Raw genomic sequence first — 18,899 nt, 5'->3', positions numbered from 1 at the left:
AAGAAGACGACGGAAGGTCAAAGCTATTGAGATTAAGCAGAGGTTTGCACAAACAAAAGCCCACACAATTCCTCCCGCCGTCTGAACCCAAATTCCAAAACAACTTACGTAATCAGCACACGAAACACACCCGTCTTCAGGAAAACGTCCCACACAGATCCCAAGCGTTTGTCCAGATTACCTTGCCCAACGCAATTTGCTATTGCTCCCAAGCCCCATTTTATGCCAGTTACAAGTCCTCATCACTATCAGCTGTTCTCCTTAACCCGGGCGTTTCCTCATCACTTTCCTCATCAGAACTGGAACACCTCTGACTACGCCCCACAGCATCCCCAGCTGTGGATCCCGTCCCATCCCTCCAGCTTGTCCATGGGTCTAGTCCTGAAGGTCCCCAATCATCTTCCATCCCATCATTGCCAGTGGCACCCAATTCCTCCCTTACCCGAGTCCAATCCATCTCATCCTCTTCTGAGCTAACCAGCTCTTCCTCCATTCTCTCCGTAAACCCCTCAAAAGACTCTTCGTCAGATGGTTCTGCAAAGATATCTCGCAGCCTCTTTCTTTCGCGCTCCTCGAGAGTATCTGACTCTCGAGGAGTCTTACGCCCACGTCTGCCAGAAGCAGAGCCATGAGGCTCAATCATAACAACTACCTTGGCTTCAGTTCACACCAAATTCTCATCTCACAATAGCATTCATTGGAATTGCAAGCTTTCAAAATTTAGTTAGATAACATTCAATAAAGTTGCCCATAGTTTAACTCATATCTATGTGTGTGCCTCTTTATTTCGTGAGTTAGATGGCAAAATAGAGTTCTAGATTATGTGTGAAAATTGTATGACACAAAGAATCCTGGAACAGGATCCTCGTGTTATATATAGGTCTACTCTGCAAGATGTCTTTGTTTGGACTCACTCTAAATAAATAAAATCTTTTTCTTTTATATCCTTTTCAGGGTGCTTCTCACTGTAGGGTAATCAGATGACTCAAATGAAAATCCTACCCTTACCTTTGGTACTAGTGATTCCATTGAACCCCCTATAAACATGATAGTCAGAAAAAGTTCACTTTCATCCAATTTTTAAAGGGGCAGAGATGAACCATTGGCACATAGTGCTTGATCATGATAATTAACATGTAATGCCAGGAACAGCAGGGAGAACAATCTCGTTGGCAATGACCTCTTTGCTTCTTGTCTGGTGATCCAGGAGAAGCTTAGAACCAACCAAGTAAAAATGGGAATTTCAAACTGTCCAAATCCTTTTTAGAACTTGTTAATTGATTTATTGCTCAGGTCCAGGTTAGTGAAAGGCAATATTCTCCCGTATAAGCCGTATGCTTTGAAATCTTCTGGGGAGATTTTTCTGTCTGTCTTAGCATATTCAGAAGTACAGTAGAGTCTCACTTATCCAACATAAACGGGCCGGCAGAACGTTGGAGAAGAGAAAATGTTGGATAATAAGGAGGGATTAAGGAAAAGCCTATTAAACATCAACTTACATTATGATTTTACAAAGTAAGCACCAAAACATCATGTTTTACAACAAACTGACAGAAAAAGCAGTTTAATACATGGTAACGTTATGTAGTAATTAATGTACTTACGAATTTAGCACCAAATCATCGCAATGTATTGAGAACATTGACTACAAAAACATTGACTACTAAAAGGCAGACTGTGTTGGATAACCCAGAACATTGGATAAGCGAATGTTGGATAAGTGAGACTCTACTGTACATCTGATGGGTACACAGGAGAGGGCCTTATGGTAGTAGCTACTCCTTCAAGAGGGAAGATTGGTAGGTGAAGACTTTTTTAGTGGGTCTTTGCGAACTTTTCACTCAGGGGGAAAGGGGCAGTTAAGAATGTGTTTATTTGTTCTTTTTTTAAAAAAAATTAATTGGATTTAATTTTACCTTTTGTAAATAATGAATTTTCTAGCTGCATAATTAGTCTTCCACATTTGTGGTTTGATTTTTGCAGATTTGATTATTCATGGATTTGAAAAATACAGTCCTTCTTCTTTCTTCATACAGTAGAGTCTCACTCATCCAAGACTCGTTTATCCAAGCTTCTGGACTATCCAAGCCATTATTGTAGTCAGTGTTTTCAATATATCGTGATATTTTGGTGCTAAATTCGTAAATACAGTAATTACAACATAACATTACTATGTATTGAACTACTTTTTCTGTCAAATTTGTTGCGTAACATGATGTTTTGGTGCTTAATTTGTAAAATCATAACCTAATTTGATGTTTAATAGGCTTTTCTTTAATCCCTCCTTGTTATCCAACGTATTCGCTTATCTAAGGTTCTGCCGTCCCATTTAGCTTGGATAAGTGAGACTCTACTGTATATGTCAAACGCAAAGTCCACAAACTGACTCTGGTCTGCTACATCATATTATGTGGCCCACAAGGTTTTCAATGCCAGGAGAAGTTAGTTATATTCATAGGGTCTTACAATTACAAATAGCCCTTTTAAAGCAACAATAAAGCCGATGTGGCCCTCAGTGAAAATGAATTTGACACCCCTTGAGTCCTCTGGTATGCCTATATGATCAACATCTAGCATAGGACCTAGAGTTTCCTAGAGAGGTGTTCTCTGAGCTAAAGAAATTAATGATTGTGTTGTTTAGGCCTGGGCTGTGGCGCAGGCTGGTGAGCAGCCAGCCAGCTGTAGCCAGCTGCAACAAATTACTCTGACCAAGAGGTCATGAGTTCGAGGCCAGCTCGGAGCCTATGTTTGTCTTGTCTTTGTTCTATGTTAAAGGCATTGAATGTTTGCCTATATGCATATGTGTAATGTGATCCGCCCTGAGTCCCCTTCGGGGTGAGAAGGGCGGAATATAAATACTGTAAATAAATAAATAAAATGTATGGCTTTTTCCTCGCTTTTATGGAAGTCCTGTACCTTTAACCCCAGCAAATGCATAGGGCACACTGTAATTGTTTCAATTCTTGTAAGCCACTATTATTATAACCACCACCACCACAATAGTTTTAGCTCACTGGACTTTATACAAAGCCCCATGTCAAGTGCCATGTTTCTAAATGTAGATTAATTTGGGCATCTATTTTTCTTGAATCGCTCCTTCTTTGAATAACATTTTTAAACACTGGATTAAAAAATACACCCTGTAAGTGTGGGTTTTTTCTTTTCCTTTTTAAAACGTTTGATCAATTGTGTCATTTCCTAAGGATTTGAATGATTTCCACTACAGAATGTTAATATTCTGATTTAAAATGCATTTACTTATTTTATGATTAAGGCATAAAACATTTAGTCAATTTATACTTGGAATGTAGTAGCTGTGTTGAAAGCTTGTCACTGCGTGACTCTCTTCTATGTGGCCACAATTAACAACAGCTTACACACTGGCATCACTTTATATTTGAGGCACCCTGCAATCGGAGGCCACTACCTGTCATTTTCTGGTTCATTAATTACTTCATTATTCAGTGTTGTTGTGCATTCCCTAGGTTGACTACTACCATTCCAAAGGTTTTCAGACACATAATACATATTTTAGACAGATGCCTCCAGCTGACTTAATTTTCACACCTGTAATTTGGAAAATGTTAATACTTTCCCACCCCTTTTGTGAAAGGAAAAGTTATGAATGTCAAATGTTCCCTGGAACCAGCTTTGACTCCCCTTTGGCTGAGTCTGTCCTTTTCCCAACTTTTGGCTTTTCTAAAGAATTTCTCCAAGGGAGGCAAAAATGAGCAAGGAGGGCTTAGAGATTTATGAATAATAAAAAGCAAAGAGCTGAATTTGTAAATGCACACATATCACCTGACAGTTAACTACTTGTGCCACCTTTCCACAGGCTCTCGATCGGGTTCAGATTGGCATCTGAATAATCTACTTGTGTAAAAAAAACCATATATTATTTATTTATTTATTTACAGCATTTATATACCGCCCTTCTCACCCCGGAGGGGACTCAGGGTGGATCACATTACACATACAGTAGAGTCTCACTTATCCAAGCCTCGCTTATACAAGCTTCTGGATTATCCAAGCCATTTCTGTAGTCAATGTTTTCAATATATCGTGATATTTTGGTGCTAAATTCGTAAATACAGTAATTACAACATAACATTACTGCGTATTGAACTGCTTTTTCTGTAAAATTTGTTGTATAACATGAAGTTTTGGTGCTTAATTTGTAAAATCATAACCTATTTTGATGTTTAATAGGCTTTTCCTTAATCCTTCCTTATTATCCAACATATTCTCTTATCCAAGCTTCTGCCGGCCTGTTTATGTTGGATAAGTGAGACTCTACTGTATAGGCAAACATCCAGTGCCTTTTAACATAGAACAAAGGCAAGACAAACATAGGCTCCGAGCGGGCCTCGAACTCATGACCTCCTGGTCAGAGTGATTCATTGCAGCTGGCTTGCTCTCCAGCCTGCGCCACAGCCCGGGCCTAGTATTTAAGATGGTTTGGAACTCGACCATATTTAATATTCCCACCACCATTCAAATTGCTTCCTCATTGCAGTTGGCACTTGTGGAAAAGGCAGCTTTGGATTCATTTCCAAAAATTGTTTCTTGGTGGGTGTACAGTTTTCCTGAAAACAATCCAGCAAATCCCCACCTCAAATTTGCCTTTTAACAAAATGTTCTGCCAGTTCCATCCTTCACCTCGTTTAACTGAAATTTTGGTCATAATGGTGTTGCGATTCCAGGGCTTCTATACAGGGAGACGAGGATATGGACCTTTTGAATGACATTGGTCTTGTGGTGTTTTTGCCATTGTATTGAGAGCTGACATAATTCCAAAGCATTGGAGCAAAAGGTTGGCCCTAGCCTTTGGACGTTGACTTTCAAAAATGTTAACAGTCAAAAGAAGTACAGTAGAGTCTCACTTATCCAACATAAACGGGCCGACAATGTTGGATAAGTGGATATGTTGGATAATAAGGAGGGATTAAGGAAAAGCCTATTAAACATCAAATTAGGTTATGATTTTACAAATTAAACACCAAAACATCATGTTAGACAACAAATTTGACAGAAAAGGTAGTTCAATACATGCTATGTAGTAATTACTGTATTTACGAATTTAGCACCAAAACATCATGATGTATTGAAAACATTGACTACAAAAATGCGTTGGATAATCCAGAATGTTGGATAAGCGAGTGTTGGATAAGTGAGACTCTACTGTATAAGCCAACTGTCCATGGATATAAACATAAAGACAATGGCACCTCATCCACCATCACCACTAAAATGTTCAATTTCAAGCTCACACTTCCCACAACCCAATTTCAAAAGCCTGAAATCACACAAACACACATGCAGAGAAAGTCCCCAATGCCAGATGATTACAGCGACAGTTGTAATTATAATTATCAAATGAAAATGATAATTACAACTGATAAAGATAATTACAACTGTAATTACAACTGTGGCTCATTGGAGAGTAGTCTCCAAGCTAAGGTTTAGTAGGGATTTATGTAGGATAAAATATTTTCCATCAACTTTGTGAAATGTTTCAGGACGTTTTCTGTATCTGTAAACTCCGGTGGCTCAGTGTGTTAAAGCGCTGAGCTGCTGAACTTGCGGACCGAAAGGTCCCAGGTTCAAACCCAGGGAGCAGAGTGAGCGCCCGCTGTTAGCTCCAGCTTCTGACAACCTAGCAGTTCAAAAACATGAAAATGTGAGTAGATCGATAGGTACTGCTCTGGCGGGAAGGTAACAGCATTCCATGCAGTCATGCTGGCCACATGACCTTGGAGGTGTCTACGGACAACGCTGGCTCTTCGGCTTAGAAATGGAGATGAACACCAACCCCCAGAGTCAGACATGACTGGACTTAACATCAGGGGAAACCTTTACCTTTACTTTAAACTCTTATCTAAACGGTTGCATAAATTGAAACGTAAGCTAAAATTTGGAAGTACACCTTAGGCACAATATTTGCAAGCATTTTGTTGGGAATGAAATAATTTTGGTAATGCTTTCATATCCAGTTGATTAGACTATCCAGTCAGCCTTCCACATTTGCAGCTTTCTTTTCTTTTCTTTTTACAATTTTCATTCTTTCTGGATTTATTTAATGTGTTCTGTCTAGGAAGTTCTACGTCAGTGGTCCCCAGATGTTTTTGGCCTTCAACTCCCAGAAATCCTAACAGCTGGTAAACTGGATGGGATTTCTGGGAGTTGTAGGCCAAAAACATCTCGGGACCCTAGATTGAGAACCACTGCTCTATGTCCTTCAGCATGACTCTGTGGTCAATATCTACCAGAGGTTGATCAGAGAATTGCCTTGGAGAAACTAGAGATTACTAGAGGTGATATATTAGGCTAAGAAAATAGTTTTAAATTCACATTTCACCTACTCTCACTGGGGTCTTGCACTCTTAACCCCAGTGAACATGGCAGACTTAGTGAATTGTATTGTGGTGCTTCCCCTGGGGAGTCATGGAAGCCAAAAATAGTACAAAATTATGCACTGACAGGAGTGTGGTCTGGCATTCACTTTAGAAAAGTTGCTCATGTTTGTTTCACATTGCACTCTAATTTACTGGGTTTGACTTATAAACCATAAATGTTTCAAAATGCTGATTCTTATCATTTTCTTGTTGGTTCTGCCCAGTGCTCTTCAGACCCATTCGCATAGTTTCACAGACCCTGAGGTTAACGTTTTCCATTGTTCTCATTGTTTTGTTCTGAGGGCTGGAAAGGAAGAAGGACATGTCATACCTCTGCCTTATTTTGGACACTCTATGCCCTATACCAGTGATGGCCAACCTATGACATGCGTGTCAGCATTGACACACCTAGTCATTTTTGCTGACACGCTGCCTCATGTAGATTGATTGGATGACTATGTCTTTTGTGGCCAAATTTGATGCAATTTGGTCCAGTGGTTTTGTTGTTTAGTCCATGGGAATTATGCACATTACATTTATATATATACTAGCTTTGCCTGGCCACGCGTTGCTGTGGCTTATGCTTTCAGAGTGTTGCTCTTTATTTACTGTACTGATTTTAGAGATTATATTGTTCTGTATTATTATATCACAGTAATTATTACATATTATATTTGTAATCTTATATTATCTGCTTAGAACTGGATTATATGAGGCCCTTTCTACACAGCTGTATAAAATGCACACTGAAGTGGATTATATGTCAGTGTGGAGTCCAGATAATCCAGTTGAAAGCAGATAATATAAGATTATAAATGGGTTATATGGCTGTGTAGAAGGGCCTTGAGTCTACACTGCCATATACTGTAATCCAGTTAAAATCTGATAATCTGTATTTTATAAGCAGTGTGGAAGAGGCCTAAGTGAGGCCTAACTCTGCGTGTCTCCTGGGCTGAGTGGGTTGCTAGGAGACCAAGTGGGCGGAGCTTAGCCTTCTAACTGGCAGCAATTGGATAAAAACAATTATTCCTCTCCCTCTAATTAGGACTTTATTTTTCTTTTCTTTTTGTTGTATGAACGTGGAAGCATGGACGAGGAGTTGTGCTGCCAAGTTTAATGTTTCTGGGATGTGTAGTTTTGTTGTTTTGTCCTATTACCTTTTTCTATATTTATATTATCATATTATTACTATTATATTATTATTCATTATTTATGACTACATTGAAACTAGAATAGAGAGAAATCAGCGTGGAAACTGCAAGAGGTACCATAGATTATTGTACATGGAAATAATGTTAGTAATTGGTTTTTGATTTATTAACTACAGTTATAGTAAAGGTAAAGGTTTTCCCCTGACGTTAAGTCCAGTCGTGACCGACTCTGGGGGTTGGTGCTCATCTCCATTTCTAAGCTGAAGAGCCGGCATTGTCCGTAGACACCTCCAAGGTCATGTGGCTGGCATGACTACATGGAGCACCGTTACCTTCCTGCTGGAGCAGTACCTATTGATCTACTCACATTTGCATGTTTTCGAACTGCTAGGTTGGCAGGAGCTGGGGCTAACTGCGGGCACTCATTCCGCTGCCGGGATTTGAACCTGGGACCTTTCGGTCTGCAAGTTCAGCAGTTCAGCGCTTTAACACACTGTGCCACCACCAGGGGCCCAAAAATACAGTTATATATTACAATTATATATTTTTATTTATTTATTTATTTACAGTATTTATATTCCGCCCTTCTCACCCCGAAGGGGACTCAGGGCGGATCACATTATAACACACATAGGGCAAACATTCAATGCCCATAAACACATCAAACAAAGACTGAGAGACACACGCAGAGGCAAGTTAACGTTTAAATTTTTGTTATTTAAACTATACATATTGCGAAAATGTGGTTTTTTTCTCGAAGTGACACACCACACAAGTCATGCTAGGTTTATTGGTGAATTTTGACACACCAAGCGCAAAAGCTTGCCCATCATTGCCCTATACACACACACTCTATGTATTGTTAGGTGCATCGTAGGTCCATTGACTCAGTGACATTCACCTACATATTACATCGTCATTCAACAATTGATCCAATGCATCACCTCTAGTTGGGACTAACCAATAGGACCAAATGGATTATCAGATGGTAAAATCCAACTCTTAAAAGGTTGACTGTGAAAATACATTTTAAGAGAGAACTCCTTAGAATTCTGGAATCAACACATTGTCTAGAATTGATTATTATCACACTTTTTGGTTCAGAGAGAAAGATTGCTGTACTTGCCAGTGGCCTTCAGCATGATTAGTATTTCCACAGGGTTGTTGAATAAAACATCACACATAAGGAACACTCTGTAGGCTTGTTGTCTGAAATAGGTGATGCCCGTTCAGTTTGGTGGATGTGTGCATATCATAACCCATTATGATCGAGGTGACATTGCTTGAACTATATGTGGCCCTTTGCTATCTGCTGGGGTTTGGTACCAAAATGTATGGATGCCTATCTATATATATAAAAGGGTAATGGAATCACGGCACCGGACAAAACAACTAAACTAAACACCCCACAAACTCAAAAATTGATAGCACAACCTCTCATCTACTCCTCTAAGTTCATACACCAAAAAGAAAAGAAAAATAAAGTCCTAGCCACAGCAACGCGTGGCCGGGCACAGCTAGTCTATATATATAAAAGAGTGATGGCATCAGGGCAGCGGACAAAACAACAAAACTACAGGCCCCCCAACCTCGAAATTTGACAACACAACCCATCATCCACGGCTCTAGGTTGATACAACAAAAAGGAAAGAAAAATAAAGTCCTAATTAGAGAGAGAGCAATAATTGTTTTTATCTAATTGCTGCCAGTTAGAAGGCTAAGCTCCGCCCACTTGGTCTCCTAGCAACCGACTCACTTAGGCCTCTTCCACAGATTATCTAATTTGCCCTGGATTATATGGCAGTGTAGACTCAAGGCCCTTCCACACAGCTATATAACCCATTTATAATCTTATATTATCTGCATATATTATCTTATATTATTTGCACTGGATTATCTTGACTCCACACTGCCATAAAATCCACTTCAGTGTGCATACTAAACATAAAGACAACCATACAACAGACATTCAATACCACCACTACCTCAACAATTTCTCAACAACACCACCAAACAACGCCACAGCAACGCGTGGCCAGGCACAGCTAGTTATATATAAAATGCTACAGCAAAATTATGTCCCTCTAATAAAATGGCAAAAATCAAGATTTGTTTTCTGGATTTAAAAAAAAATATAAGCTATGGCTGATGGAATCCATGGATACATGTGGAAATGGGGGGGGGGGGGGTGTATTTGTGTAGAGGTACTGTAGGAAGTGCTGGCCTTACAATTCCCAAATCACTCGCCCCTCTCAGTGCATCTGTTGTCATCACCTTAAGATGATCTGCCCAGAGTTCCTGTCTCAGCCAAATGCATGAAATCATATTATTATAATTATGCAGAAATGTACCGCAGCAAACTGCTGTACTTGAGCGTTGACTCACATTTACCAAAGGCTTATTGATTTTTTAAAAAACACATATTTGTTTAGAAGTTGATGCAGCAACAGTAGCTACTGAACTATGTAATGTAAATAAAACAAAAAGACTATTTGATCATTTTACTGATTTATATAAACTTGTTTGTTCTACACTCACAGTATTCTTTGCTTGAAAATGATGATAAATACTGCTTCAAAGGACACAGAATAAGAAATAAGCTGACATTGTAGAAATGGCAAAGGAAATGAAAATGAGACATAGGAGGAGGGGGGAGGGAGTATACAAAGACAAAGATAACATAATTGGAAATATTCACAATAGAGTCAAATAAGCTCAGCTTGGAAGCCATGATCACATAATGTTTAGATAGACCATTATTGCTTTCATTTCTTAATATATAAATACATTTATCTGAAAACATCATATAGGAGCACCAATGCATATCACTATACTCAACTGCTCATTCTTCCACAGCAAGAATTGATCACCCACCCATCACAACTATGGTTTTCTAGTAGAAGGAAGAAGGCAGGATGTTTGCAGTGTAATGTATCAGTCTCTCCAGTTCTACAGTAGAGTCTCACTTATCTCCAAGGAAGCCCCTCGGATGCTGAACCAGTGCCTGGCCGCTGTGGCGGACTGGATGAGGAGGAACAAGCTGAGGATCAATCCTGACAAGACAGAGGCCCTCCTGGTCAGTCGCTCGTCGGATCGGGGTATTGGGTGGCAACCTGTGCTGGACGGGGTTGCACTCCCCCTGAAATCACAGGTCCGCAGTTTGGGAGTCCTCCTGGATTCAGCGTTGACGCTTGAAGCGCAGGTGTCGGCGGTGGCCGGGAGGGCTTTCGCACAACTCAAACTTGTGCGCCAACTGCGACCATACCTCGTGAAGTCTGACTTGACCACGGTGGTCCATGCCCTAGTTACCTCTAGACTGGACTACTGTAATGCGCTCTACGTGGGGCTTCCCTTGAAGACGGCTCGGAAATTACAACTGGTCCAACGCTCGGCTGCCAGATTAATAACTGGGGCGAATTACAGGGAGAGATCTACTCCCCTGTTTAAGGAGCTCCACTGGCTTCCGTTCATTTTCCGATCCCAATTCAAGGTGCAGACCATCATATATAAAGCCCTAAACGGTTTGGGACCCACCTACCTTCGTGACCGTATCTCCTACCATAAACCTGCTCGATCTCTGCGATCGTCAGGGGAGTCCCTCCTGTCGCCACTGCCTTTATCCCAGACCCGCCTTGTAGGAACTAGGGAGAGGGCCTTTTCGGCTGTGGCCCCCCGTTTATGGAACTCATTGCCCATTGAAATCAGGCAAGCCCCCACTCTTTCAGACTTTAGGAAAGATCTAAAAACATGGCTCTTCCGATGTGCTTTCGGAGAGTAACTGTTACATGCTTTTGTTACGCCCCCATTATTTATCCTCTAGACTGTCTGCTATCTTTTCCTTAGTTCCCTGTGGTTTTATTCTTATCCGTTTTCTTATCCTTTTCTCACCCCGAGTTTTAACTGAGTGTCAGTGCGGCCTGCCCTGTTATATTGCTCTTTGGATTTTGTGTTGTACTGTATATGATTCTTTATTGTATTGTTGTAATTGTATTATGATATGTTGTTTTTATATTGTGTTATATTGTATTTTTCCCGGGCATGGCCCCATGTAAGCCGCCCCGAGTCCCCATTGGGGAGATGGTGGCGGGGTATAAATAAAGTTTTATTATTATTATTATTATCCAACGTAAACAGGCCGGCAGAATGTTGGATAAGCAAATATGTTGGATAATAAGGAGAGATTAAGGAAAAGCCTATTAAACATCAAATTAGGTTATGATTTTACAAATTAAACACCAAAACATCATGTTAGACAACAAATTTGACAGAAAAAGTAGTTCAATACACAATAATGCTATGTAGTAATTACTGTATTTATGAATTTAGCACCAAAATATCATGATGTATTGAAAATATTGACTACAAAAATGCATTGGATAATCCAAAATGTTGGATAAGTGAGTGTTGGATAAGTGAGACTCTACTGTACTTTGTTAATCCATTATCACATCCTAAGTTCATTTCTTACCATCCTTTTAAGTCCATGTGAAAATTTGTATTCCTTTTCTTGCACCTCTTCCAATGTGCACATTTTCCACAATTTATACAAATATGTTTTTCTTAGACAATATAGCTTTGTACATCATGTCCAGTCCTATGCATTTTCTTCTTGTGTCTAACTTTTTATGCATTGCTTAAATGGAAAACTGTATCACAAGAAAGATCAAGGAAGTGGATGCTTACAGGAAACTGCCTTGGCCATTTCCCTATTCCAGAGATTAGCCAGGGCTTTAGCAAAATCACCTACTAGTCAACAGGAAACTTCACAAGAGCAATCAGGAATCCATATTGATCCATGAGCCTCCTAGAATTGATCATCTTAATCAGCCCTCCCACCTCTATAAAGGCCTTGAGTTCCAGTGAGTCTAAATCTTATAATGGAACTAAAGAAAGTTCCTCCACTGTAACCTGTACTTTTGGAATATTTCCCACAAATGTACCTCATGCTGCTTAGGACAGATCTATGGTCATGGAGGGCATTACATCCCGAGCTGCTCCTGACAGAGAGGCTTTTGCACAAGTGTTTGGTGTCCCCAAGCATAATTAGCTGAGAGGACTGCTACACCACTTTCAATACCAGCTCAGCCAGTTCAGAAAGGAAGATTGTTGAGCACCAAACTGATACACCAAGATAATCCCTATTTTGTCCTGACCACCCACTTTCAAAAACACACATTTGAATCCAGCAGATTGTGGGCTACAACTCCTGGTACAGGAGATGGAGATGCCCCTACCTTATTTTCCATCTTCATCGCTATGATACTTCACCTTGTTGATGGGAAGCTTCCCACTGGTGTGGAATTAATCTATTGGACAGATGGCAAGCTATTTAACCTCAGCAGACTAAAAGCCAAAACCAAGGTCACCACAACATCTGTTATAGAACTCCAGTATGCCGATGACAATGTAGTCTGTGCGCATTCAGAAGAAGACCTACAAGCCACTCTAAACACCTTCGCAGAAGCATACGAGATGCTTGGCCTCTCACTGAACATTGAGAAAACCAAAGTGCTCTTCCAACAGGCACCAGCTAATCCCTCTGCAGTGCCAGGAATACAACTTAATGGTGTAACATTAGAAAATGTTGACCATTTCCGCTGCCTTGGCAGCCACCTCTCCACAAAAGTCAACATCGACACTGAAATACAACACCGCCTGAGCTCTGCGAGTGCAGCATTTTTCCATATGAAGCAGAGAGTGTTTGATGAACGGGTCATCCGTAGAGATACCAAGATGCTTGTTTATAAAGCCATTGTCCTCCCAACCCTGCTCTACGCCTGCGAAACGTGGACGGTCTAGAGACGTCACACCCAACTCCTAGACATTTCCATCAGCGTTGCCTCAGAAAAATCCTGCAAATCAATTGGGAAGACAGGCGGACAAGTGTCAGCATGCTTGAGGAAGCAAAGACCACCAGCACTGAAGTGATGGTCCTACACCATCAACTTCGCTGGACTGGCCACGTTGTCTGAATGCCCGATCACCGTCTCCCAAAGCAGCTACTCTACTCCCAACTCAAGAACAGAAAACGGAATGTTGGTGGGCAGGAAAAGAGATTTAAAGATGGGCTTAAAGCCAACCTTAAAAACTGTGGCATAGATACTGAGAACTGGGAAGCCCTGGCCCTTGAGCGCTCTAATTGGAGGTCAGCTGTGACCAGCAGTGCTGCGGAGTTCGAAGAGGCACAAATGGAGGGCTTAAGGGAGAAACGTGCCAAGAGGAAGGCCCGTTAAGCCAACCCTGACCGAGACCGCCTTCCACCTGGAAACCGATGTCCTCACTGCGGGAGAACATGCAGATCAAGAATAGGTCTCTTCCCCGAGGATCCATCCCCAAGATAGCGAAGACAGAGGACCATCATCCTCGAACTATGAGGGATCGCCTAAGTAATGGACCACCACACCTCCTACTGCTCCTTTGGGAACCAAAGCAGACAAACCTGGAATACATCAACTCCCTCCTGTTTCTTCCAGCCAGGTCAACATGCTCAACCAAAGTCAAATTCTGGATCAATTGTATTTTCCTATTCACTGATCTGGTATTAAGCAGCAGCATTCTCTCCTCACGGAGCCTGTTTCTAAAACTATTCAAACTATTTGATGTGGAGCAGTTTAGGAGCAACTGACACTGTGGCTCTCCCTTCCTTCCAAATTGTAGCTCTGTCTCTCTTCTCCCCCAACCAGAGCCGGCCCAAGGTAATTTTCAAGTGTAGGCGAAACAGAATTTGGGTGCCCCCCCCAACCAATCACCAAGAAAGAAAAGGTAGAAAATAGAGGTGAATAGAATGGATAACAGAGTTCCGCATGCTAAACATGCCCAGCTCTTTAAACCGCTCCTCATAGCAGTTGTTGTCCAAACCCTTGATCATTTCAGTCACTCTCCTCTAGACATATTCATGTTATCATTTCTTATTATCATTATCATTATTATTAATATAAGACAGACAAGCTCAACCTATAAATATTGCCGTGGTTGTCCCCTTGGCCATACCGTGCTTTCTAAAGACTCTGTATTTGTGCTTTTGTTGACAGAAATACAGTTTAAAGAGATGCAATTAAACTGGGGAAGGAGGAAATCTTCCTCTCTCAAACAGGGCACCTAGCCCTTGCTACACCCTAAAAATGTTTCCCCCAAAAGAGCAACTTCTTTGGTGTCACCTACGACCCAGGAAACCCCCTTTTTCCCCTTTAAGGCAAAGGAACAGGCAAAGGCTATAATGATTTCTCACCTGTTGACTCAGTACCTAGATATTAGTGCTTATTCCTGCAGGTGAGTACATAGTCTTTCCAAGTAGAAACAGGCAGCTGTTCTCAAAGATGAGAGGCCACAGTAAACTGGTGGTAAGAGCAGCTACTGACTTCTCTATTCTGGGGTGATGGTGGTGTTCTTTCTCTCTGATATACTGACCTCTTACTACCATGCTTTACAATTATTGAAATCAGAAATAAAAGGAGGCTCCAGTTGAATGATGCTTATTATTTCTTACCCGCCTCTTTCCATGGATTATTGGGTTGGAGAGCAACATCTTATTAAAATACAATGTATACAATCAATACAGATTAAAGCAACTAGTACATAATGTAGTAATCATCTTTATATGTGCTACTGAAATACATTTTAAGTATTAAACCAAAATGTAGGATTGGATTAGTTAGAAAATCATAAAACTAAGCATGAAAATTGCTAAGAGAAAATAGGAGTTGTTGGGTTTTTTTTAAAAAGGGGGGGACTGACTGGTGAATACCTGGGAACGTAGAGTTTGAATAAGAGTTGCCAGTATAGATTCAGGCAGAGAAGGTCATGCTTTACTAACACATAGGATATTACTGCTATGATGGATGATATGAAGCCCATAGATTTAGTAAAGCTGAATTTGACAAGCTCCTGCATTTCAAAAATAACAAGTAAAGCAAGAAAGCAAGAGGTAGCATGGAAATTAAGATGCTAGTTAGAGTGTTACTGAATGAGACTAGAGTTTGGAAATGTGAGTTTTTATCATCCTTTCTAGAGTGTCCCATGGCACTGACCATGTTTCCAGGAGATGTGTTTTTGGATTTGGGATTTTATCGTATTTTGAAATACCTACATTTGCACATACAGTAGAGTCTCACTGATCCAACACTCGCTTATCCAACATTCTGGATTATCCAACGCATTTTTGTAGTCAATGTTTTCAATACATTGTGAAATTTTGGTGCTAAATTCGTAAATACAGTAATTACTACATAGCATTAGTGCGTATTGAACTACTTTTTATGTCAAATTTGTTGTATAACATGATGTTTTGGTGCTTAATTTGTAAAATCATGACCTAATTTGATGTGTAATAGACTTTTCCTTAATCCCTTCTTATTATCCAACATATTCACTTATCCAACATTCTGTCAGCCCGTTTATGTTGGATAAGTGAGACTCTACTGTATATATTGGGTGAGGAAAGGGAGTTCATCACACATCAAGTGCTTGCTGAGCTTTTCCTCAAATAACTTTGTTGGGAGAAAGAGAAAGGATGGTGGTCTTTTCTTGTACACCTCTCTCTCCATAAAAAAACAAATGTTTCAGACACTTCTCCAGTTATCAGCATGTGTTCCTCTAGTTTGGACCCAAATTAGGTCATGTTTGCGAATTTATTTATTTATTTATTTATTCATGGCATTTCATTATCAGCCCTCCACCCACTGGGGCCCTCAAGGTAGGTAGAATACAGTAGATAAAACTCAGAACAGATTCATAAAATTTGTTGAGACTTGACTAAATTGAGCCCTGCTCATTCCAGTTGGTTTCAGTGCAATATGCTTCTTTAATGTATTCCTTAATTGCCATCACATCCATGTTGCCTTATTAATTTTTGCCTCTTTGAATTATCTCATGGCAAACAAGGGACTCTGGGTTTCCCATTTGCCTCTTTTTCAGTTTTGATGAAATAACTTTCATCTCTTTACTTTAAAAGATAATAAATAATACCAACATGGCATGAATATGTAACATCTGCACAAGATCTTCCCAGTCACTGTGTTTAATTTCAAAATAAGTATTGTCATTAGAGTAAAACTATTTGATCTTTCTGAAAAGGATGTCAGGAAGGCACTTTTGCTTCTACATTGGCGTCATCAAACATCTTGGTACCTACTTCAAATTGTACATTACTGTGATGCACACCTGCTCAGCTGCAACTATATTAATCAGTCTTGCAAATTTCAAAAAGCCTGCTGGTCAGTAACAGGCATGTGTCTCTTCTTGTGAATTAGAAGCTTCTTTTGAATCTTTGTCAAATTAAAGAGTAAGAAAGCAGGTTTCATTGTCCAAAATAAATATCCTTCTTTTCCCATTCCCTCTGCTGTCCTCAGATTGCTGAAAGTGGGGAAATGACAGATGGCTTCTGTAAACTAATCAAAATAACTCTCTCCCTTTTTGGTGTACTACATGCCTTTCCAGGCAAAATTATGAGCTGCTTTCATTTAATATTCTTGCTATGAAAATCTGGATGCTTTTAATAGAATGTGGCATGCTCGATGGAAATACATTGCAGACAACCCCTCTCCAAATTATGTTAAGACATGATTAATTATGGTGCTCTGCAAGAAGACAATAGCAGCAGGGTGTTTTGCAAATCGGAATTTGTGTGTTTTTGTGAAACATCTACAGTGAAAGGATCTGGAGGTCTAACTTTCAGAAGTGCAAATAGTAGGAAAAGATTGGAGGAATCTAGTCTTGTCTTGCTGCAAGTACATCTGAGCTGGTCTGTGCAGTGTTGCTCACTTGCAAGTGTATTTGACTCAATAGGCTCAACTGTATGTTATTTTTACTCCTTTATCTAGCGTACTAAGCACAATAAAATTAAAACAGACACAACACCCGAGGAAGTGATAACTAAACAAGGGGAACAACCCGGGAGACCTTGTTGTGTACCCGTTCTTGGCGTTGCAAAGCAAACAAAGAATTCCTTTGAATATAGAAACTGTTATCTTGGACACTGAATATCTTTCCTACAATTGACATTGGCCCAAGATTCTACGCAACTCCAGGAATAATATGGACTTGGTTGTCTCTTTATGTCTGTTATTTACTCCTGATATAGTATACTTTGTGAGATTATGACATGGATATTGTACCTTTGTTTATGATATCCTGAAAGCAATTTTGTTATATGCAATATAGTTTGAAGAGAATTACAGTAGAGTCTCGCTTATCCAAGCTTCTGGATTATCCAAGCCATTTTTGTAGTCAATGTTTTCAATATATCATGATATTTTGGTGCTAAATTCGTAAATACCGTAATTACAACATAACATTACTGCGTATTGAACTACTTTTTCTGTCAAATTTGTTGTATAGCATGATGTTTTGGCACTTAATTTGTAAAAGCATAACCTAATTTGATGTTTAATAGGCTTTTCCTTAATCCCTCCTTATTATCCAAGATATTCGCTTATCCAAGCTTCTGCTGGCCCATTTAGCTTGGATAAGTGAGACTCTACGGTACTTTAATATAGAGTTGTAGAAACCTGATTTGTATTACATTTCTTGGGATTTTTACAAGAGTAGTTTTATATACACATACATTATTGTTCTGTATTATCAGATCAGCTGAACAAAATCCATCAGCATTCCAATGACACAAAGTGCATGTGGCCTCAGTCTTGAATAGACAGACTTTCTATGAACTAAAACTAATGTCACTCTCTCCTTTTCAGAGAATCAGTTTTGCCAAGAGGTCCTATTGATTGTATACATCTAAAAATAGGACTTTAGCAGCTTTTCTAATATAAAATACAAATATCTCTGACTCTCTTTCTCTCTGACTCATTCTCTCTCATTTTAACCACACAGGTTTGACAACATGCAGCCCAATCAGCTTTGGTGTTGAATGGGGAAAACCCAGTCAAATGGAGCAGATAATGAAGTACTACAACAATACAGATGAGACAGAACTATGTCATAATATCCAGAAACAGAATAGAAACAGAAAAAACAGAACATCTTAAAACATTGGGTAAGTGATCCATACGTTTCTTTCGAAAACCTGAGATTTCTCAACAAAAAACACTCAAAAGATGAATATATAATGTGAGATGTTTCCCCTCCATGCATCCCCTTGACATGCCCCTGTGAATTTTGTCCCTGCAAGGAAGCATCTGTTATACTTCCATTTGCTATCCATGTGAATGGGAACCCCAGTTGTACCCTAATAAGAAGTCTGTTAAAGGGAACTCCTCTATGAGTGTAGACTCTGCAAATAAGACTTCTTTTTACAGGTTTCTGTCTAGAAGCGTGGAAACATCTCACTACATTGCTCGCTCTATAGAAGAAAGGCTGTTTTGACATGTCCAGATAGCCTGCTAAGAATTCCTTA

The 18,899-nt window shown here is 39.9% G+C and overlaps 1 protein-coding gene across 6 annotated transcripts in view; it reads left to right on the top strand.

Annotated features, from left to right (window-relative positions):
- b3galt1 (beta-1,3-galactosyltransferase 1) overlaps positions 1–18,899 on the top strand; it is a 538,987-nt gene that overhangs the window by 209,072 nt on the left and 311,016 nt on the right. For 5 of the 6 annotated variants that reach the window (XR_010002361.1, XM_062969194.1, XM_062969191.1 and 2 more), the window contains one exon: positions 18,377–18,539. The gene's annotated coding sequence lies outside the window, so the exon portion shown is untranslated. Of the gene's footprint in view, positions 1–14,365; positions 14,887–18,376; positions 18,540–18,899 lie in introns of those variants that run through there. The other variant, XM_008125895.3, reaches the window with a different exon arrangement.

Source organism: Anolis carolinensis, chromosome 1 (genome assembly GCF_035594765.1).
Source record: "Anolis carolinensis isolate JA03-04 chromosome 1, rAnoCar3.1.pri, whole genome shotgun sequence".
In the NCBI taxonomy this organism is placed as follows: domain Eukaryota; kingdom Metazoa; phylum Chordata; class Lepidosauria; order Squamata; family Dactyloidae; genus Anolis; species Anolis carolinensis.
Note: the sequence above shows the minus strand (reverse complement) of the source record. Positions and strands in the feature narration are given on the sequence as shown.